The sequence below is a fragment of the Coenobita brevimanus genome, chromosome 100 (genome assembly GCF_032717465.1).
Source record: "Coenobita brevimanus isolate Jiangsu-jjx chromosome 100, ASM3271746v2, whole genome shotgun sequence".
NCBI lineage: Eukaryota > Metazoa > Arthropoda > Malacostraca > Decapoda > Coenobitidae > Coenobita > Coenobita brevimanus.
Window position 1 is genome coordinate 53850501 of NC_137053.1, and position 24178 is coordinate 53874678.

Below are 24178 nucleotides of genomic sequence, written 5' to 3' on the forward strand. Positions count from 1 at the left end.
TCACGCATGTTCCTGCAGGCAGGTGAGCCTGCCTGCCTCTCAAGATGTGCAGAAACTCTCGCACAGGCCCCACAGCCATCAATCACCCTACGCTCACCCATATCGTTCTTCTCGCACCAGCCATCTCAGAGTGAGGAACTCGCTTACCCTTGTCCACCACGCATCGTGTTGCACCACTAACATTATGCAAACTGCTATCGTAGTGCATCGTAACTGTGTTCGAGCAGTGCCGTGAGTAAAGCAGTGATACTAATCATCCGTGGAGTGTGATATTGTATGATTTTTGGCCCAAATAAGTGTCATAATGTCTGGTAAGGAAGCTGCACGTGGTGGGGCTAGTGGTGGCACTAGTGGAGACCCTAGCTGTGGTGGTAAGTGGCCTCCTAGTAGTGGTGCTGGTGACGTTCCCGTGAAGCATGTGCATAAGACTGTGTCACTAGAGGTGAAACTGGAAATTCTTAAGAGCCACGACAAAGGTGAAGGTGCATGTGCTATCGCATCAGCTCTCCACCTGGCTCAGTCGACTGTCTCCACCATCATCAAGAAGAAGGCAGCCATTAACACTACTGCTGGGGAGGCTGCAACCTTATCTGCCTCCTGTGTCATGCACCAGCGAAAGCGCGCGATGGAGGAGCTGGAGCAGATGCTGCACACATGGGTGGCGGACCAGAACCGGCACAAGGCACCCATGAGCCAGGCAATTATATGCACTAAGGCTCTCTTGCTATGGGATGAAATAAAGGTCAAGCGAGTCATGGGTCGTTTGACTGGTTCAAGAGGCTGGCAAACCTCTACCACGTGAAGATGTACAGTGAGGCAGCAAGTGCAGATACGGTGGCGACGGCAGCATTTCCTGACGAACTCAAACTCATCATCGAGAAGGGTGGCTACAGAGTGAAGCAGGTCTTGAATTTTGATGAGACAGGGCTCTTTTGGAAGAGAATGTCCTTCAAGACATATCTGGCAATGGAGGAAAAGTCTACACCAGGATTCAAGGCCTCATTCCTGCTGGGAGGCAATGCCAAGGGTGACCTCAAGCAGAAGCTACTCCTTGTCTACCACCCCGAGAACCCCAGGGCTCTGGTGGGGTATGTTAACCTTGCTCAGGCAGATGTCGGTCCGTGTTGCACTGCAGGTAGATGTGGGTCTCTCAAACCCGAAAATATAAAGAATTGGGAAAAATGTTTATGTTGCCTTTATTTCAATACTGCCTTTATTCAAATACTGAAAAGAAAATAATATATTTAATGTTTCTGCAATACAAACATGTAAAAAAAATGAACTGTTCTTTTTTTATATTTTTAATAAATTTTTTAAAAAAAAAAAAAAAAAAAAAAAAAACTATAGGAAAAACAGTAAATAAATTTTGGCCTTCTATAAGAAAATAAAGAAAATTCTGAATGGTTGCTTGAGTTGTCTCAAAGCTTGGTATGGGATGGTGCTTCATGGTGTGAAGAGGGGCTGCCAGACATTGCATTCATATCTGCAATCAGGGAGAACAAAATATCTCACACATCTCTGGTAGACGTGGGTCTTACATACCCAACTTATACAGTACTCACATATCCTTATACTGCAGAAATGGAGAAAGTGCTTGAAGTAACTCCCTCAACCCTTGCATGGATACACAAAGTTAGGAAGCTACTGGGAAGAAAAGGACTCCCGCATATTTATAAGTTAATGAACTTAAAAACCCCAGGAATCTGGTGGGGTATGTTAAAGAGAACCTTGGGGTTATCTGGAAGTCAAACAAAAAGACCTGGTTGACTTCCGATATCTGTTTGTTGCTGGGTTATCTAGAAGTCGAACAAAAGGACCTGGTTGATTTCCGATACCTATTTCTCATATTTCCACTTGTACCTCTCTCATGTGCTGAACAGGTATGCAAACAGATTTCTTGTGGTGGTAGACAATGCGCCTAGTCACCCTCCTGCGATGAAAGAATGGGCCAGCAATACTGAGATGCTGTTCCTTTCCCCCAACACTGCATCCTTGTTGCAGCCAATGGACCAAGGGGTGATTATTGCCTATAAGGCTTATTAACTCTGCCACACTATGTAGCAGTTGGTATGGGCCTGTGACAATAACGACAGGACAACCGTGCAGCTGTTTTGGAAGGGACTACAACATACACTACACCCTAGAGAACATCACTGGAGCATGGAGTGAAGTTAGCCAGGCCACCATGAACGGCGCGTGGCGAAAGCTGTGGTCAGAGTGCGTCCACTCCTTCACCAACTTCCCCAAGTGTGTGCAAGCTCCTCTTTTGCAGCATGTGTGGCAGGACATAGTGGAACTGTCGCATGAGGCAGGCTTCGGGGAGGTCGATGAGGATGACGTGGAGGAGGTTTTTGAGAGCCACAGGGAGGAGCTCAGCAACGAGAGGCTCCTCAACATGCAGATCCAGTGGGCGCACCAGAAAGCAGTGAAGGAGGAGGTCGTTCCTGATGTGCAAGCTCTGAATATAAAAATCCTAAAGGAGATGCTAACGAAGCTGGCGAGATGACTGTGCTTATGCAGACACACAATACCCTCCCAGGACGAAGCAGGGATGCAGCTAATTGGCTCAAAGAGGGGATGAAAGTGTACAGGACGATGCTGGAAGAGAAGAAGAGGGTGGCCAGGCAGACTATAATCAAAGCCTTCATCAAGCAGACCCCCACCACATCAGCAAGTCACACAGGATCTCCCCAGCCCTCGACTTGCAGAGCATCTCCCCAGCCTTCAACCAGCAGAGCATCTCCCCAACCTTCAACCAGCAGAGAAACAACAAGGGACACCTCCTGCTGAGGACATGCTCGGCCCACAGTGCTGGACTTAACCTCCAGCCGATCGCCATCTCCCGTGTCACCTGTGTCTCCACTAAGGCACTCCGCCACTCCATCGCCGTCTTCCTTGCCCCGGCCTTCATTTCCCACACCACCTCAGCCAATGTCTCTGTCTCCCTCGTCATGACGTGAGCCAACTGACTCCATCGCTACCTCATCATTCATGGCAGCAGTCCCCCTCGCCACTTCACTGGTCATCGCAGCTGTCTCACTCACAACCTCCTCTGTCATTGCATTGCACTCCATCACCACCCCATTGCACCTCATCGCCACTGCCTGAGCCATCACATTGCATCCCATCGCCACCGCCTAAGCCATCACATCACACCCCATTGCCACCGCCAGAGTCATCCCATTGCACTCCATTGCCACCCCCAGAGGAAGTCCATCAGTCTCCCACTACAAGCATCCCGCCTCGCCAGGCTTCTCCCCCCCCCCCCCCTCTAACTCTCTCCTGGAGATAGGGTTTGAGGGCTTTCAGGATGATGATTAAGTGTTAGGAAGCACCACATGTCACCTAGCCTTGGGGGGGGATAGCAAGGATGATGACCACAACTGGACATGGACTTACGAGAAGTATGTGATGAGAGGTGTATGATATTTTCTAACTTATCCCTTATGATTTTCAGGCTTTAGTTGTTGGTTTTAGTGAGTTATTTACAGGTGTCAGACTTAGGTTTGTTTCCTTGACAGCTATTAGGTCATGTAGATTTTTTTTTTTTTTTTATGCGAGGAAGAAGGAACCAAAGGCCATGAGCCCGCAATAACAGTTCCCTTCAAGAGAAAAACAAAATACATTAGAGAGCCAAATTCAAGATCCGATCATTTCAAGATGCCTGGACACACTGCGTTTGAAAGACTGGAGATCATAGGCAGCAGGAAATACCGACATACTGAGACAGTTCCAGAGTTGACCTGTTGCATAAATGAAGGACTGGGAGTAACAGTTAACTCTTGCATTAGAGAGCTGGACAGAAAAGGGATGAGAGTTTGCTGCTAGAAGGGTGCTACGCGCCTGTCGTAGAGGTGGAGGAATGCATGCAGACAGTGCAGAGGAGCAGTGACCATTAAAGTAGCGATAGAAAAGAGATAAAGATGCAACAGTGCAGCAAAGAGACAGAGGTTGAAGAGAGCCAGTAAGAGGAGGAGAGTTAATGAGACGAAAAGCCTCTGACTCAACCCTATTGAGAAGAGCTGTATGTGGGGAGTCTCCCCACACATGAGAGTTGTACTCCACACAGGGGTGGATAAAACCCCTGTATAGAGTCAACAATTGTGCAGGGGTAAAGAAAGAATGGAGTCGACTTAGCTTAGATAGCCTTTAAACCTGTTTTTCGGCTCATCTGGGTGGGTTTTGGACTTGGTTTGGGGAGCAACCCAAGGTTGGTAAATGGTCCACATTGAAATACACGTTAAAAGTACCCGACATATGATATCCCACCTAATGATGGGGTTTTACCCAATCAATTACATCGTTAAACTGGGGTATGCCTGTATGTGAGCGAGCGCTCACATAACGCAAGAATACTGTCCCCGGAAGGTTCCGCTTTATGAGATTTTCGCATTATAGGGCCATATGTTTACATGTTAAAGGGTTTCATGGTACCCAAGCCTGCCCCAGGTTCACCTTTTGGGGTAATTTTCAGGGATTTTTCCAAGGACATTTATCTACCTAATAATGACTTCATTACATACAAACACTGAAGGATTCCTCACCTTGAATTGAAGAGGTTGTGGGTTTCCTGGGGGAGGGGGAGTGGGGTTCCGAGGCAGGGCAGGACTTCTATTGGTCCCCAGGTGGGACCAAAAAAAAAAAAAGCAAATATAACACACAGCACGTGTGGAGCAAGAGCACAGGGAAAGAGTAGGCTCAAGTGGGGCAGGAATGCTCAGTGGACCGTGATGACACCCCGCACATACACGTGACAGCCATACATCACAGACATGCAATCGGCCCTATGACTGTCGCTACCCACGTTGTTTGTTCCCACTGCGTTATGACCAATATTTTCGCATAGTGACTGTTTAAACCATAATTTGTGGCCTCAGGCCACTTAATCCCTATCATCACAGCATAGTATGGTTTTTAGAAAAATAGGCAGATTGTTTTTCACCCGCGTTACATCTATCATTCTCGCATTTTGATCATTTCCTGACCTCAAAAATTGCCTTCCTGCACTCTGATTGTGAGTTAGGTGAGCGCTGGTTTTGTGTATGCAGTAGGATCTCACCAATAACGTCTAATTGGTGCCAGAAAAATACCATTATTAGCGAAAACGTTATTTTCGAGACATTAAAATACATGTATAATGGGTTTAATGGTGCTGCCATCCCATGACTTTTACCCATTTTTCCCATTTGCAGCCCTCCTATCCCTGCTTTTTTTTTTTTTCCTGAAATTATTAGATTAGTTGTTAAATTGCCATAAGCAATATAAACTCACCTTAAACGAGTTAATAAAGTGTTTGGTGTGATGACTGTTTCAAGCCCTGTGCATGGAGGCTACTGCGGCGTACCCCCTGACCCCTCGCTGCCTTCGTCTCCACTCCTGCCTCTCATGCCAGGGTTACCTACTTCCGTCAACAGATCATCAAACCCCACAAAGTCAAAATCTTCAGGAATATCCCAAGTGCCATCAATGTCATCATCTACCTCACTCCTCTCTGTTGTTCTTCCTTGGCTGGCCAGCGTTGTGAAAGAAAGCAAGTAACGAATGACTGATGGCGGGCATTCATTCAAGTCATACTGTTTCTAGCATTTCTTGAAATCTGATTTACAAGTCCAGTCATTAGTCATTTATTCTGATGGCTGCTCTCTCTCCATCTCAATAGACTTGAGTTGTGGCAGGAGTGCCGACCACACTTGTTTAACGGTTGCCAATGTTGTATTATTCCAGGCTTTGACAAAGAAATTTACGGCCTGTCAAATGTTATATTTCTTCTACAATACAGCAACAGTAATTATGGTGGGCTTTGCAGGTATGCCAGGTGGAACAGGTGAGTCAGGTGGGGCTATGGAGGTGGAGGGGGTGGCAGCTGGTGAGTCAGGTGGGGCAGTGGAGGTGGAGGGGACGGCTGTGGGCGAGTCAGGGGAGGTGGTGAGGGGAGGATCCTCCCTCTCCTTGCTACTGCTCACATTTTCGGCAATTTCCATCACCTCTACTTGTTTGTCTGTTTCATTCTTCATCTTGTTATGTACATATCTGTAGTATAACAACTTGGCATTTGTGAAATAACCGTTATTCAAGTGAATCCAAACATTATTACAGAAACTGTATATTCTAACTTACCGTTATTTCCAAAAACGTTATTGCCGAAGTCGTTACTGGTGAGATACTACTGTATATACACTACATCCCCCTAGTATGCGCCTATATGGGCGGCAGAGGAAGTCGCGTACTAGGAATTCGCGTATTGTACTGTACTGTGAATACATAAACTTATGGGAAAAATTACATATGGGCAGCACCCCCCTTCATGGGCAACCCTTGAGATGCCTTTCAGACCTAAGTATTGTACTATACAGTGGGGCACCAATTTTCGCGCCTAATTGGGTCCAAAAATAATGCGCGAAAGTGGAATTAGCGAAAATTGGGGCATTGTCTTTATGGCAAAAAGGCTAATTGGTTCCCGGTTATCCTAAAGTAACATCAGATTTTCATTTTCACTTGCAATACAGTACATCAAATCACTATTGTACATTGCATTGTGAGATACAAACAATAAAAACTGTACAGTACACATTATATGAGGAGAAACATACCACAGAGACCAGGTTGAGGTGTTTAATGGATGTTGGGGGTAAGTATCCGAGGCGCGTGGCGGGCTTATTTAGCCACGCCAGACGTATTGGCGCCACCTCTTGCTGCCTCGCTACCACCATGCTGTTTCCTCATACTACGCACTGTCAATTCTGGGATGTTAAATATACGGCAGATTTCACTGTTTTTTGCGCCCTTGTCCATGTGCTCAACTATCTTCCTTTTCATTTCATTATTATATTGCCGTTTCTTCACTCCAACACGATACTCTCTTTTAGCCTTGGCCTTTCCTCCCGACTTTGAATGTCCCGGCCACTTTTTATCACCACCACTGCCTCCCGGCCCTCCCCCACACCACCAGGCTCTCCCCCCACACCACCAGGCCCTTTCCCCACACTACCAGGTATAGTAGAGGCCATTGAACCGTGAGAATCCAACACAATGGAGCTAGCACGCTCGTACACAATGGCGGGAATGGGTGGACAGAGTGTTGACATGACGTCATTCAAGATGGCGGTGGGTTGCGGGCGGGCGGTGCAGGAAATTCAAAGTTCAAAATATTGTCCCAAACCCAAAATTTGTGCGCGAAAATCGATTTTTTTCAAGCGAAAGTGGAAGTTAGGGAATATTTAGCGCATGCCGCGAAAGTGGATTCCGCGAATCCTGCTGTAGCGAAAGTTGGTGCACTACTGTACAGGGAAACTATCTAAGACATATTACCTAAGATAAAGTAAACCTACAAGATCATGGCTTTACTAGGTAAATCATTGGTGGTAGGTGGTGGTGACCATCATCCACTCACTTGATGTAGTGCTGCCTACTTCTTCCTTAGCCTTTAGCATTCTTTTTCTGTGCCTGTCCTCCTCTCTTCCTATTTCTCCCATCTGTCCTGTCACTTCTTATTGCTCTTCTTTCCTTTACAGGTGGCTTCACAGTGAGTGACAAGCCAAATGGTTTCCTGTATGCCAAGAAACCATTTACAATGTTGGGTGGTAACCATATAACCAGCCCATACGTGCTCCCTACGTGTCAAGAAGTGGGTTGGTGAAGGGTTAGTTTCCCTCCCCGTAAAACCAATAACTCAAAGTCAAATGGCCACCCCTTATGGGATTATGGCACCTGCCAATAGATAGACAGAGAGATAGACCTTTACCTGTTATCGCTTCTTGGGGGGGTAATGTCGCGTACTCGGGGTAACCCCGGATTTGGGCCACTCTTCGTTGCCCATCTCGCTTACAAAGAGTTCAATTCACATACTAATAAAAAATACACTAAAATAAACAAAAATAAATAGGTCCTCGCACACAAGGGGGATCATGTACTCGGAACTCGTGTACTGTGGGGATGTACTGTATGTGTATATATACCATAAATATATATATATACACATATACAGATAGATTCCGTCATACGACCACTTGATATACAAGAAACCAATGATACAACCTGCGTAAATTAGGGACTACTGTATTTTCGTTACACGATCTTGAAAATCCAATGATACGACATTCAGTCCGGGGCGAAGTAGGAGGATTCTCAGTCATCCCAACAAACGCAATCGCTGTTTTCTCTCAACCTTGGATAGAAATAGCAGGACTGCTCATCTGAAGCCTTGTCAGACGTGCGGTAATTATCGCAAAATGCAATATTTTGGCACACTTTGTGACATGCCATAACATGCATGTGATAATGTGATAACTTTCATAATTTCATAATCCGAAAAATAAACTGGGGATTCCAAAATTAGCAAGTCTACTGAAAGACTAATACAACAGTAGGATTCAGTAACTCTTACGATAACCAGTATTATAATCTGGTAGGTACTTAAAAGTTAAACAAATTCAATAACGTTAATTAATCACTCCACATATATTAATTCCACAGTAATTACCGACTTATATGAAAAAATGCCTTTGTTTATGGATGCGATACTTCTGATAAAAAATCGATAATTTTAACATGCCGGGTACAATAATAAGGGTTTGGGAATCTGGAACGGCTGCTCAGCTGGCGACCACCAGCTTCCCACCTCCAACACAACATTACCACCTACAGATGAGTGTTACGCATGTTTTATATGTTTAATTAATATGCAGTCATGTTATTTGTATACTATTTCCTCTTTCAGGTTTCTTTCCCTACAGTTCAGTAATACAGATATGTTTGTTGCGTTTGGTATCATATATTATAGCTTGAAAACTTGCCTTTGATGGGGTCCTTAAACCCAACCAATATTTTACCTTAGGTACATGTTTCGTTATATGCGAATTCATCATACGACTATGCCAAATGGAACCTAAATGCTCATATCTTCGGGACCTCCCTGAATAAATAAATAAATAAATATATATATATATATATATATATAGTATATATATATATATATATATACAGTATATATATATATATATATATATATATATATATATATATATATATATATATATATATATATATATATATATATATATATATATGGAGCCTCTGTGGTACAGTGGTAAAATGTGCGTTTTCCTACACTGAAGAATGAGGGTTCGCCCCCCGTCAGGGTAATAAACTTTGGGAGCATTCTTCTGGCCACGTACTGCATTGGCGGACACAAGAGGTACTCTGGCTGAACCAGTGTCGCATACTATAAAGTATCCTTGTACCCAGTCGGCTTGTGCAGGCCGATTACACTTGGTTCACAGAGTAGACACACATCCAAAGCCACTCCAACACAAACAATTACACTTACAAGCACTTCTCACCCTACATACAGTCTCTACTAGACAGCCTAAGCCACTTGGTAGAGATACATTGGCTGTATCGTCCCAACTTCGGTAGGGATAGGCCGGTCCTGCAGTGGACACTCAAACGGCTGATGATATGAGATGAGATTTATATATATATAAAACGGAATAATTCAGCCAACCCCTATTCCGTTTTATCAAATATTCCGCTTTTTCAGGCATCCATTCCAAAACCATAGATGGAACAGAATTTTCTGGAAATCTGCAATTTTTCTGATATTTCTTCCCTAACTTGTGACCTGAAGCCTATACACTGTTGCCACTAAATAGCTTCTTTTGTTACAAACAAACATGCTGCCTATGCTAGTCATAATGATTTACACAGAGCAGTCAGAACCCACAACAATAATAATAATAATAATAATAATAATAATAATAATAATAATAATACAGTAATAATAATAAATAAAATAGAAAGAAACTCACCTCCAAATGGGGGAGGATATGACTTGTGCATTGCGATTTTTCCACAGCCACGAACAAACCGGCTTGTTTCCGTCATAGAAACCCGATGCCTCGCAACAGAACGGAAAACTTCCGGTATGTTGCGAGTACCTTACGGAAAAAAGTTGCTTTCTTTTCTCAAGCTTCCGTTTTATCCAGTGTTCATTATATCAAGCTTTTACTGTATATATATTTACGGTAAGACCTCAATATAACGGACTTCAGTAGACTGAAATTCGCTTATATTGGATTCGAGGAGCTACCAGACTAAATTCCTACATATCGGAAATAGTCCGATAAAGCCTGAAGAAGTCCGGAATACTTGACCACTCCAGCTATTATCATCACAATAAGGTAAACAAAGATATGTCTATCAGTGTACAGTATTATTATATTTATTACACCAACCGATTACTGTAGTGAAGGTATAATACAGAACAGTATTGCAGTGGTAGTGAAAACAGGTTAAAAACCGTTAGTGCAATCCAGACTAATGTCTGATACATTGGAAAAAATCCAGGTTAGAAGGGGGAAGTCAGGATGTCGCTTTTATTGGAATTTCGCTTTTTTTGGAATGGCTTGGGCCCCAATTAGTCCGTTATAGTGAGTTCTTATTGCGTATATATATATATATATATATACATATACAGTAAAAGTCCTATTATTCGGCATCAACGAGACCGGGCTGATGCTGAGAAATTGGATTTCCCAATTAATCGAAAAACCTACCCACTCAGTACCTTAAATATATTGGTGAACACTGTCACCATCACTTATGGTATTATAACTGTGTTTGGAGAGAGTACTGTACTGTATACAGTACAATACTGTAATCAATACAGTACTATACCTGAATCTGAAATATATATATACAGTAATCCCTGTACTTTCTGGATGCCCACTTTCCGGACATGGTGGGCATGGACCTTCGGAACCCAAAAATGGCCAAAAAAAGAAAAAAATCCCCCGTAATTTAAAATTGTGTTGTTGAGTGAAGACGAAGGGGAGCTGCAAGGCTTGGTGGATGAGTTTGAGAGAGTGTGTAAGAAACAGAATCTAAAGGTGAATGTAGGGAAGAGTAAAGTGATGGTCATTGAGAGAGGTGAAGTTAGTGAATGTACAGCGAGGTTGGATGGTGAGGAATTGGAAAATGTGAGTACGTTTAAGTACTTGGGTAGTGTGATGAGTAAGGATGGAGGTTTGGAGGGTGAAGTGCTTGAAAGGGTACAGCAGGGAAGAAAAGTTGCTGGTTCTTTGAAAGCAGTGATAAGAAACAGGGAAGTGAGCATGGAAGTGAAAAAGTTACTACATGACAGTATTGTGATACCAACTCTAACGTACGGAAGTGAAGCTTGGACATTGTTGGAAGGACACAAGTCAAGAGTGAGAGCAGTGGAAATGAGTTATTTAAGAGGAGCCTGTGGAGTCACGTGGAGAGACAGGCTGACGAATGAAGATATAAAGGAGCGTTGTGGTGTGGATGTGGATGTGATTGGAAGCGTTATGAGGAACACACTGAGGTGGTTTGGCCATGTGGAGAGGATGGAGGGTGAAAGACTGACGAAGAGAGTGTATGTGAGTGAGGTGGAGGGGGGAAGAGGGAGGGGGAGGCCGAGGATGAGATGGAGGGATGGGGTGGAGAGGTATATGAGAGAGGGGGGTGTGAGTTGGGAGCAGGGCAGTGAAATGGCGGGGGACAGGGCGACTTGGAGGCGATTTGTTTCTGGCCACCCCAAACGGGATTGAGGCGTCTGGCAATAGATAGATAGATAGAATTTAAAATTGATGCGTGGCACCGAACAGCTGGTTTACACCACGGCCCCTTCACCCCTTCCTTTCTCCCCCCTCCCCCCTCCCCTATCAGGGTTTCCACTTGGCATTTTTCATTACCAAATGTGGGCCACTTTGGTAATGAAAAATTCGTTTGGTAATGAATCAGAATGATGCATTACCAAACGGATTTTTCATATGTATGAGGATACACAGGATGGAGATGGTGGATTGATTGCTCTCTCTGTTTAATCTGATAACCAACACAGCGTGAAAATAAACAACATGCTGTTAATTATGAGAAGAGTGATTACATGTATTTCCACTTGTATATATAAGAAGTGAAGAATAAATGCTAGCTTAAAGAATCTGGTAATGAAAAGTTAAATTTAGTAATGAAAATTGAGGAGTTTGGTAATGTGGCTGTTGCGATCTGGCAACTCTGTTTCCCCGTCACCAACACTCTCAACAGTTACTGCCTAACTTCGATGGCGAGTAGATGCCTATCGCAATGGAAGCCACACGTGCTCATTTTTTGTGAATAAACACTGAATAAACTGCAATACCTCGCCACTAGACCACATGGGAATTTAAAGTGTTGTGCAGTGTTAAGAAATTAGAATTTAGAGTGCAAAGGATTAACTGTGGAGTTCAAATTGGCAGTTGAAACTGGCGTGGTGCAGTTAAGAACAATGTGCAATGTTACACAATTATAACTCACAGTGCAAAGAACTAAGTGCAGCACAACACTGGATTACTGTACGTGCTTCAAGAGCATTTTCACCACTACCAAAACCTTAGAAAAGCCAGCCGCAAACGTGCTGTAAGTACCCTGGCTGAGGTAGAGTCACTTCTAATTCCTCATTCTTTGGTTCCTTTTCATTTATTTCATGCTTTATGTCATGTCCATTACTGGTGTGAATAGGGTCTTAAATAGGTTTAAATAGGTGCTATACATGTCCGGTAGGGAGTTATTTAGGTGGCTTTCAATGTTAGGCTGGGTTAGGGTCCTTAAGTACCAGTCCAGGAGCTAGGGGCCCACTTTCCGGACATGCCTTTGGCTCTAATACATTGCATAGTAGAGGGATTACTGTATATATATATACACTCAATCCTTGAGTACCGCGAGCAATAGGGACTGGACAAGGACCGTGGTACCCAAATTCGCGTCACTCAGACAATATGTTTACATGCATAACGGTACAATGTGTTCTGGCAACTTTCCAAAACTCTCACTTTTACCCCTTCTTACCACCTAACCCCATGTAAATTACCCCCATTTGCACCCACCATCAGGTAAAACATTGAAAGAGATATAACTGTTGTAATTAAAAACATCAATGGTATTAAAAATAGCATTAACAAAAAAAAAAGTTGGGATGGGTACCCTTTTGTTGATACGTAGCTCCCCGATAATTTCCTCCCATCCCCCAACCCCAATGTTGTTGTCAAAGTTTCGCCTTCTCTCATATCATGTGGCTTTCAGGAGAGACCTTAGGCCATATGGTTAGACAAAAATTTATGGATCTGGCAGTTATAGAGTACGAAATAGAACGAAAATTTGTGCTAACAAGAAAAAATTACTTTAATCCGTGTGTTCTCGTGAGTTAGCGTTCAGTTTCACATTTTTTGTTTGATATTGCGTTTCCCAATGCATTTCTGATAAACTAAACGTATGGCTAAACTGCTCAATCAGTTCGAAATGTGTTGGGAAGAGCGATACCGAACGAAGAGTAATGTGTTGGGAAGAGCGATACCGAACGAAGAATGTGAAACGGAACGCTAACGCAGGAGAACACATGGATGAAAGAGTACCATTTTTCTGGTTTGCAAACATTTTCGCTCCATTTTGTTCCATAAAACAGCCAGACCCGTAAATTTTAGTCTAACTATACAGCCTAACGTCTCTCCCGAAGGCCACATGATACGAGAAGGCGAAACTTAGACAACAACTTTGGGGTTGGGGGGGCGGGAGTAAAATACCGTGGAGCTATGTATCAACAAAAGGGTACTCAGTGGAGGTGGTGTTGACCCAGTCCAACTTCTGTTTTTGTTAATGCCATTTTTAATACCACTGATGTTTTTAATTACAACAGTTATATCTCTTTCAGTGTTTTACCTGATGGTGCGTATAGGTGGAGGTAAATACGTGGGGTAAGATGGTAAAAAGGGGTAAAAGTGAGAGTTTGCTTTCTCTGACGCTCCACATAACGCCCTATAAGCTTCTCAGTCAGTTTCAGGACAACATATAAACCTTCACATCTGCCAGAATTGCATCACTTCCTAGGCACGATCTTTATCTTCTCCCTGTCCTTCCAAATCGTTATGATGGTGCTTTCTTTTATGCTATGGTTTTTCTTATTTTCTTTTGCCATTTTGGTATTTGTACGCTTAAGGGAGTGGAAGAACCTTACCAATTCAGTTCATATTCCTCCAGTTTGTTTTCTGTATTTTTCTGACTATTTTCAGGGTGGTAAATTACCTTTTCCTGCTGAAAAATTTCCCACTTTTTATCATCACGTTCCTTAAGCCATAACATTATTGTCTTGATGTACTCAAAGGTGATTTTCGTCTCCCAACTTCCCAGCTGGATGCTACGTTAGGTTAGGTTAAATTATAAGGTATAGTTAAGCTAGGTTAGGTCAAGTTTAAACACTTAGATTAGGACAGGCCCTAATTTCGCCGTAACCCTGATGTGTCAAACAAGTTGACAGTGGAATACAACTTAAAACGACGGGGGAAACAGATTTAGTATGAAACGTTTATTTACCTCTCAGAAGTAATCCGACAAACATAAGACTATCAGGAAGAAGACCGAAGAATGTGAAACTGAATGCTCACTTACACGAGCATAAGTATTTTGTGTGTGTGTTCTTACCTAATTGTTCTTACCTAATTGTATCTTTACAGGAATGAGTCAAGCTCGTACTGTCCCGTGTCTTAAACCATATTTATCGTACATATCCTTAAATTTGTGAATTGTTTTGGCACACACTATTTCATTTGGTAGTGCATTCCATTGATCAATTGTTCTGTTTGGGAAACTGAATTTACTTACGTCTTTATCACCTCTCTTCTTATGCAGTTTTTTGCAGTGTCCTCTTGCTGATGCTTCTCCATATGTTAAGTAATCATTTATGTCTATTTTCTCCTTTCCTGATATGCATTTATATAGCATTATCATGTCATCTCTTTTCCTTCTCTCCTGTAGTGTTGATAGATTCAGTTTATTTAGTGTTTCTTCGTAGCTTAGGTCCCTTAAGCTTGGTATCCATCTTGTAGCGGCCCTTTTGAATTTTGCAATCTTGTCTATGTGCTTTTTGAGATGAGGACTCCAGACTACTGATGCATATTCCAGGGTTGGTCTAATGAGTGATGTTATTATCCTTCTTAGCATGTCTTCATTTATCTATGTGAATGCTATTCTCATATTTGCAAGCAATGTATACATGTTCTGTACCTTCTCGCTGATGTGGTCAGCCGGAGATAGTCTGTTATTGATAATCACACCTAGGTCTTTCTCTCTTTCTGATGTGTATAGGGTTTTATTTCCTAACTTATAATCCCAATCAGGTCTTTTTCCACTTTTACCAAACTTGATTACATGACACTTGTCCACAATGAATTCCATTTGCCATGTACTACTCCATTCATGAAGTTTATTTAATTCTTCTTGTAGCTCTTTACAAGAGTCTGTGTTAGTAATTCTCCTTTGTATTTTTGCATCATCTGCAAACATATTCAGATAGCTCTCATTTCCAGTGTTACTGTTTATATCATTTATATACACTAAAAACATGATTGGTGCCAGCACTGAACCCTGTGGTACTCCACTAGTCACTTCTTTCCATGATGAGTAGTTTCCTCTTAGTACTATCCTCATTTCTCTTTTTATGAGAAAGTCTTGCATCCAACAAAACAGTTTGCCTCGAATTCCTCCTTGATGGTACAGTTTCCATAAAAGTCTTTGGTGTGGTACTGTGTCAAAAGCTTTCTTGAAATCTAAATAGATACTGTCCACCCATCCTTCCCTTTCCTGTATTGTGTTTGTTACTCTGTCATAGTAGCTCAACAGATTAGTAACACATGATTTTCCTTTTCTGAAACCAAACTGTCTTTCTGTTATCATACTGTGTTCTTCTAGATGATTTACCCAAGCTTTTCTTATAAGTTTTTCTAATACCTTGCTTACAACACTGGTCAATGATACTGGTCGGTAGTTGAGTGGATTTTGTCTATTTCCTTTCTTGAATAAGGGGACAATATTTGCTTTTTTCCAAATATCAGGTAGTTTACCTTGACTCAAGGATTTCTTGAAAATTAAAAATAATGGTTTACATAACTCCTTTGCACATTCTCGTAATACCCAACATGAAATTTCATCAGGACCACTTGCTTTTCCTCTGTCTAATCTACTTAACTCCTCGTGTATTACTTTTTCTGCTATTTGTATATCTGGTAGTATGTGTGGACATGCGTGTTCCACAAAGTCCCTCTCAAAATTTTTTTTCTTCTGTAATAACTAATTGGAAATTCTTATTTAGTGCTTCACAAATATCTTTCTCTTGTGTATAAGTGATTCCCTCGTCCGTAATGGATTGTATTATATCTTTTACTTTAGTTTTGCTTCTGATATAGCTGTAAAACAGCTTTGGTTGATCACTACTTTTATTTATTATATCCTCCTCAAACTGTTTTTGGGCTTCCCTCCTTATTCTTGTATAGTCGTTTCTTGCCTGTTTGTAATTATTATACGCCCTTTCACTATTGTGTCTTCTGTATCTATTCCACAACAAATCTCTTCTTTCTTTTAATTTTTTACATTCTGTATTGAACCATTTCTGTATTTTCTTATCTGCTTCTTTGTGCTGTGGGATGTACTTCTGGACTCCTATTTCATAAAATTCACAAAATTATTTATATACAGCCTTTAAATCTTGTCCTCTAAGCTCATTTTCCCAATCAACTTCTAAGAAATACTTCTTTAGGTCTTGATAATTTCCCTTTTTATAGTTTAGGCTCTTTTTGTAACTGTCATTGCTGTTTACTATGTCATATGCTATCCTGAAGTTATAATTTAGTACTGCATGATCGCTTTTGCCGAGTGGAGGGTGATATATTAAACTGTCAATATCATTTTCTTGCCTTGTAAATATTAGATCTAGCACTGAAGGTACATCAAGTCCTCTTTTTCTGGTGGTTTCCCTCACATGTTGCGTTAAGAAAAACTCTTGTACGAGATCCAGGAGCTTTTGGTCCCAACAGCTTTCTTGGCTATTTATATCTAGAGTATTCCAATTTATATTTGTATTGAAGTCCCCAGTTAGTATAATTCTTTCCGATTTCTCTTCCATTTTATGTAGCAATGATCTTACACTCTGAATTGTACTCTCTGCCAGGTCCTCATATTCATCTCTTTCCCATGTGTTTGACCTGGGTGGCATGTACAAATTGGCTACAATTACTTTACCTTCAGATGTGTCGCTCTCTACTGCAATCAGTTCTACTTGTGATGCTATATCTAGTTTTATTTCCTTGACTTTTAGATTTTTCTTAGTTAATATTATAATTCCTCCTCCTTTTTTTAAATATCTGTCTCTTCTCCATATACTGTATTCCTCTAAATTTAGTATGTCATTTGATATCCTTGGTATTAATTTTGTTTCAGTTAGGCATATTATTTGTGGTTCATTTGTTTCAGTTAGGCATATTATTTGTGGTTCATTTTCTCTGACATAATCATTCATCTCTAGTAATTTAGATACCATTCCATCCACATTTGAGTACATCAACTTTATCATCTTGTTTATATACTTGTCATGACATGGTTCTACAACCTTCCTCCTTTTTCTTCCATCCTGTTTGTGTACCACTTTCGTACCTGCAATCCTATTACTTTGTAAAAAAATATATTCTTCTCCTCTTCTGATCTTCCCTCATTTTTTGTTTTTGTTTCCTCCCTTTTCTCTTTCAGTAATTCCAGTTCCTCTTGTGTTAGGCATCTTTTTATCCATACATTTCTGAACTCCTCTTTTTCCTTAAGATTCTTTGCATTTTTTATTATCTCTTCCACAGTGTTTACACTCTGGAAAGTCACCTTTAGGGGTCTTTTCTTGCTTTTCTCATATTTCCCTAACCTTTTGTGTTCCTCTATGTCTTTACTACAGATTTCCTCTGATACTTCTTTCAGTAAGCTCATTACATTTGCCATCTCCTTTTTGTCTCTTGTGATCTTGTTTTTAACTTCTTCCTCTTCTATACCAGTGATTACTATTGATTTGTTTATCTCTACTGAATCTCTGACTAACTTTGGATTGTTTTGGATGATTCTTTTCACCTCCTTTTTAATGCTTTTTTCCTCCACCCTTGTTTCTAAGTCTTTCTTTACTTTCACCATTTCAGCATACGTGGTTTCAACATCATTTTTGTCGCTTTGCACAGCTTCATTCACTTGTGTTATCTTCTCCTCAATATCACTGCTCTGGTCAATAAGACTGCTAACTTGCCTAATTGTCTCTGTGTCATTTTTGAACTCTTCTATAACACTCTCGTGATTGACTACTGTACTTGCCATTTCACTCATTTTCTTCCTAAGTGTACTCAATTCCACTGTTAGTTCACTGATGGTTGTGTCTTATTGGCCTCCCTTCTTAGTTTTTCTATTTCTTCCTTTTGCAAGTGCATCTGCTTCTTTATTTCATCAATTTCATTTTTGAAAGCCATTTCTAGTTTGTTTACACGTTCAACTAGTTTATTGTGGGTCTCTAATTCAACCAGTTCTTGGTAGAAATCATCATTTTGCTTTTTACCTTTATCCCTTTCCTTTTCCAAATTTGGTTTACTGAAGTATGTATCCATTTTGCAATACTTGAAGTGCAAAGCATGTACTTACAATCTCCGTGTTGTTGTAGTCTAAACAAACCTCAGAGATGACTCAGCGTATTCTTTCGTCTTGGTTCTATTTTCTGTTTTTACAAGTCTTGTTTAAACTTATTATTTTTTTCCTTTTAATAATGAACAATCATTTAGTCTAACCTGGTACTGAGCTTGACTCATACAAAGATTCTATTTAGGTAATGCCACTGGCCGTGATGATTTGGTACGGAGCGCCGGTGTCACACGTCCGCCTAGATTGAATCCCTGTGTGTGTGTGATTAGCAAACATTTTCATTCAGTTTCGTCTCCTAAAACTCGAAACCCATATGACTGTGAGGTAGGGTCTGTGAGACGCGAGAAAGGACTTGATAGCTGTATGCTCAGTCGGTCCTAAATGTGTTGGGAAGCACGAAACCGAACGAAAAATGTGGAACTGAACACTAACAAGAACACATAGACGAAAGTATTTTTTTCTAATTAGTAAACATTTTTGTTCCATTTCGTCCCCTAAAACTGCGAAACCCATTATGAGTGTGGGGTGGAACTAGGTGAAGCATGAGAAAGGATTGATAACAGAATGCTCAGTTAGTTGGAAGTGTTGGGAAGCATTAAATCGAACGAAGAATGTGGAACTGAACGCTATGATAACACATGGACGAAAGAGTAACTTTTCCTCTAATTAGCAAACATTTTCTTTCCATTTCGTTCCTTAAAACTGCAAAATCCATGATAACTGTGGGTAAGAACTAGATGAGGCATGAGAAAGGACTGATAACCATATGCCCAGTTGGTCCAAAATGTGTTGGGAAGCATGAAATCAAACGAAGAATGTGGAACTGAACTGTAACTTACGAGAACGCAAGGATTTTTTTTTTTTTTTTTTCTGATTAGCATACATTGTCGTTCCATTTTGTCCCCTGAAATTGCCTAAACCCATAAATTTCGTCAAACCGTTCGGCCTTGAGTTTGCCCAGAAAACATATTTCCATTCTGTATGCGTATTCATAAAAACCACCAGGAACCCTCAGCCAGGAACAACGCTTGCCCATTCGTTTCAAAACTAACCATAGGTTTTTCACGAAAATATGCCCACTGTGCTTCCCAGGCAAAATTTCAGCAACCTAACCTACCCTAACCTATCCCATCTCACTAGGGCTGTTTGGCTGAGGTGGTTGGCTGTGGTACTGAGATAAATACCCATACAGAATGGAAATATGCGCCCAGGAAATGTACCCAGAGGTTAGAGGGTGACGTCATAGAGCGCGGCTTTCAAATTTCGTCCCCAGGCCAGCTGACTTCCCGCGTGAGCTCGAGTTTTTCCGCGTGTTGACATGACTTGTCTCATTATGCTGACCGCATTAGAACAAAACGTGTTACTCAACCACGTGTTACTTAACCCTTTAACTGCGGGTATTGTTTTGGTCTGACTGTCCTCTCCCGCAGGGGTTTCAGCCAAATGTAAACAAACCTTTAAACCTTAATAACTCTGCACAGAATAAAGCTAGAGAAAAAAATAAGGTACCATTAGAAAGTACTAACCTTCAGCTTTCCATTGATGTAGGTTTCATGACTTTGTTGACTTTCACAGGACGGGGAGAGCTGTTAGAAGTGAGGGGTGTGAAATAACTATTTTACGCCCCACACACCAGTACCAAATGCCAACCACTCTCTCATAATAGTAATATAAACATATATGAACACTGTACATACGATAAACACCCACTCTGTGTTCACTGAGGTAGGTAAAAGGCACTTCTCTGCAGCTGCGCCCGCTCTTCACTGCGGCTGCGCCTCACTTCACTGCGGCGGCACCCGCTCACTGACGTTTCATGCGATCTTTTCATTCTTTCAAACTTCTAATATTATTTTACATATAATCTGGGCAATATACATTATATTTACACTGCACTTATTACTATATTGCGTCACTGGCGCATCACAGAATTACACAAGTGCCGCAGAATTACACAAGTGCCGCAGATTCTCTTATTACAATATCACTTATTATACTGGCCAATATTTACATTTTTTTCTAGGCAAAATATCCCTTATTACTACATTATCCATCATACAATTATTGGCAAAGCACGTCACTGTCGCATCACTATATATCACTGTCACTTTCAGTATTTACTCAGAGAGTGGTACTCGGCAAAGCACGGAGTAACACATAGAGCGACTTGGCATTCCAGGCACTGGTGTGTGCTCATTTTTCTCGTCCTAGGCCTCCGTGTGGTGTTAGAACATACTCTGCAGCGGCCCTGTGACAACCTGCCGCCTGCTGTAAGAGGCAATTTCACAAGCTGGTGCCGGCTCATGTAACTGCGGCACTCAAGACGGTCAGGTTGTGTGTCAGAGTGTCGCCTCGGGATCAATGCCGTCACCTGACCAAATCGTGCAAGTAGCTGCTGCACGACAGTCTTGGAAAACTGTCTCAGTGATGGTTGCCTTATGCCCCCGACTTGTGTCTTGTAGAGAATGAAGGCGCTGAGCATGCACATATCGAGCATGTGCAGGCAAGCCTTCCTGTACCATCGGGTGTTTCTCCTGAGACAGTTGATTTCGCCAATCATCATATCAGACTTATCAACAAGTCTCATATTGACATTGTAATCAATGATGGCATCAGGCTTCATGATTGGCTCTCCTGTCCTGTAGCTGACCTTCCCAGTTCTCTGCAATTCCCCCTTGTGGATGGTGCTGATCATATTCACGACCTTCTTGTCATGCCACCTGATCGCAAGAAGCTTGTCTGACTTCTTCAGGTGAACATCTCCCCTGGATGATGATGATGCTTCGGGGAAACTTGGCCACTCTTCCCTATAGCTCTGTACAGTGCCAACAGTGCCAATGCCGTGTTCAGCAAGGTATTTGGAGAGTTTCGGTGCTGTGTAGTAATTGTCTGTGTACTGTACATGATTACCACCAAAATACCTCTCCATCAGCACTTTTACAACGGAGCCAGAGAAGCCAAGGGGGTCTTTCCTGTTCACATCCATTGTGCTAGCAGAGTAGATGACAAAATACAGGATATACCCCGTCTCACAGTCACACAGCACAAAGAACTTTATCCCAAAGCGGTGGCGTTTGCTGGGGATGTACTGCATGAATTTGAGACGTCCTCTGAACAATACCAGGGATTCGTCTATGACGACTTTCTGCACGGCCGGAAAAATCGCATAAATCGATCCCTAATCCTGTTGAGAAAATCCCTCACTTTCCACAAAGGGTCAGTTTGGGACGGGTCTGCATTGTCAGCGAAGTGCCTGTATCCAAGCAGCTGTCGGAACCGATCCCGTGACATATACTTCCCGAATATTGGGATAGTAGTAATGTCATCCACGAGCCAGTACTCCTCCAACTCATGTCTCTTTATATGGGGCATAAGAAACATTAGGGCAAAAAAAACATACAGCTCTCTGATTCCGACAGGCAACCACGGCACTTGCTTTGGTGAGCCAATAGGTCCCAACCCTTCTGCTGCACACTGAGCTGCATACCTATTGGTCTCATCGCTGACATGCTGCACGATTTCATCATCCATGAAGGGCAGGAAGTAGTCAACAAAGTCATCTCCTGCGTTGCATGGGAAGCCAGGCTGTATTCCAGCATTTGTCATATCAAACGGTGGATTGTGTGGCTGAAAATCTGCACCGTCAGACCAAACAAATGCATCCACTTGCCCTGTGCGTGGTTCAGTGGCAGGGGCAGGTTGCATTGCACTCGTTTCCCCATGAGAAGGAGCTGAGGTGGAGGCAATGGGTGAGGCAATGGGTGAGGCAGGAGGTGAGGCAGGAGGCGAGCGGGAGGGGGGTGAGGCAGGAGGCAACGGGGAGGGGGGTGAGTGCGGGGGCGGTGAGTAGGGGGGTGGCGAGGGTGAGGGAGCTGAGCGGGGGGCAGGCGGGGGGGTTTCTGACCTGGTGCATGGTGAAATCTGACCCTTTCTACCCCGCTTATCACCTCGCTTATTGCCCAGCTTTGCCCTCCAACTGCCACGCATCCCCTTTGTTCTAGGCCTGCCTGCACGGCCTGCAGAGCCTGCCTTCCCTCGCTTTGCAGGCTTTGGTAATTCGTACTCCTCAGATGATGTAGACTGAGGAGAGGGCACGGCAGATGATGATGATGATGTGAGGGCAATAGGGCTAGGGGAAAGGGAAATTGATGGGAAATGCTTACTAGGGCCTGGTGTGGGAGACGTGAGCCTGTGCTTCACTCCCTTCCCACGTGCAATACCAGATTTGCCCATAGGAGCCTTTCCTTTCCCAGAGTAAGTTGGGGGTGGTGGGGGGGAAACAACACGATCACTTTCATCACTGTCACTATCAATGGAAAATGGTTCACCACCAATCACTGCCAAATCATCACTGCTTGCTGTGAGTGTGTCACTTTCACTGCCACAATCAAGAGTAGTACTTACAGTTTTGTCCAGCTCAGTTCTAATTTCAGGAGTGCTCAACCCCTTCTGCCTCGCCGTCGGCAGTTCCTTTACCGGTGTAGAGGTAGAGGGAACACTAGCACTAATTGCTGTAGAGGAGGAAGCGAGCGACGATGAGTCGGGACAGAGCGCCATTATCACGCACAGAGCTGGACAGATACTGACTGGTGCGGGTCAGGGCAGGGGTGGGGGGGGCCCCCTCGGGGTTGGAGGAGGGAGGTGTGGGATGGCTGGCATGAAAGAACTCGACAGCTACTCTTGCGTGAGACACTTTGCGCGCCGGGAAAACGCGCGGTGTTCAAAATATTCACGATCATTCCAGAATGACACCCGCGGTTTGGTCCAGTTTTGTCAATGTCATTCTGGAATGACACCCGCAGTTAAAGGGTTGAGGATTGAGTGTATATATATATATATATATATACATAAATTAGTGAACATATACAAGTATAATGACACAGTAGGCCTACAAGTCAGATAACACTTCCTGGATGGCCAAAATTAAACGGAATATTACCTACCCGCTCAGTATCATTGGTACTGGTGAACACTATCATCACTACTAATATTATTACAAATGTGTTTGGAGTGAGTACTGTATATATCAATCTTTCCAAACAAAATAAAATAGTCGGGAAAATGCATAAAATAAACTGGAGGAATATGAATTGGCAAGGTCTTTGGGATGAAAGTTAAACATACATTTAGCGCTCATTTTTTTGTTCGTTTTTGTGTTTATATGTGAAAGGGAGAGTATTTATGCAAACAAAAATGTATTCCATTAACCCCTGAATGACCCGCGGTTCTGAACAGCCCTTTGCAGTACTGGTGTCAGTGATGTCGAGTTAGTGTGAGCTATAAAAACTGTGAACAATTATTGAAAGGGAACGAAAGTCATTGGTATGTTTACACGATTCTACGCTACATTTCCAAGCAGTCAGGCAGTCGCTTAATCTCAGACGTTTTCGCCAATTTGGTAAGTGCATCGTAACGATCAAATCTTCCGTGAATCATAGCAAATCATAGTATGGGTTTAGGAAGCTAAAAAAAGCACACTGCAAGGCGTGCCAGACGATTCTCTTCACATCTTTAACCCCTAAAGGACGGGTGTCTGTATGTGCTGTCCAAGGGTACCAGGGTAAAAAAAGATGGGTGTCTGCATACGCGGTCATGCCTCCCCCAACCCCCCAACCCCACCCCACCCCCTACCACCACACCCACACACCATCCACCACCCACCCCCACCCTCACCCCCCAACCCCGACCCCTCGCC

General features: G+C 42.6%; 1 protein-coding gene across 1 annotated transcript in view; it reads right to left on the bottom strand.

Moving 5' to 3' along the window:
- LOC145414591 (sodium channel protein 1 brain-like) overlaps positions 1–24178 on the bottom strand; it is a 1229691-nt gene that overhangs the window by 438331 nt on the left and 767182 nt on the right. The gene's annotated exons all lie outside the window — the stretch shown is intronic.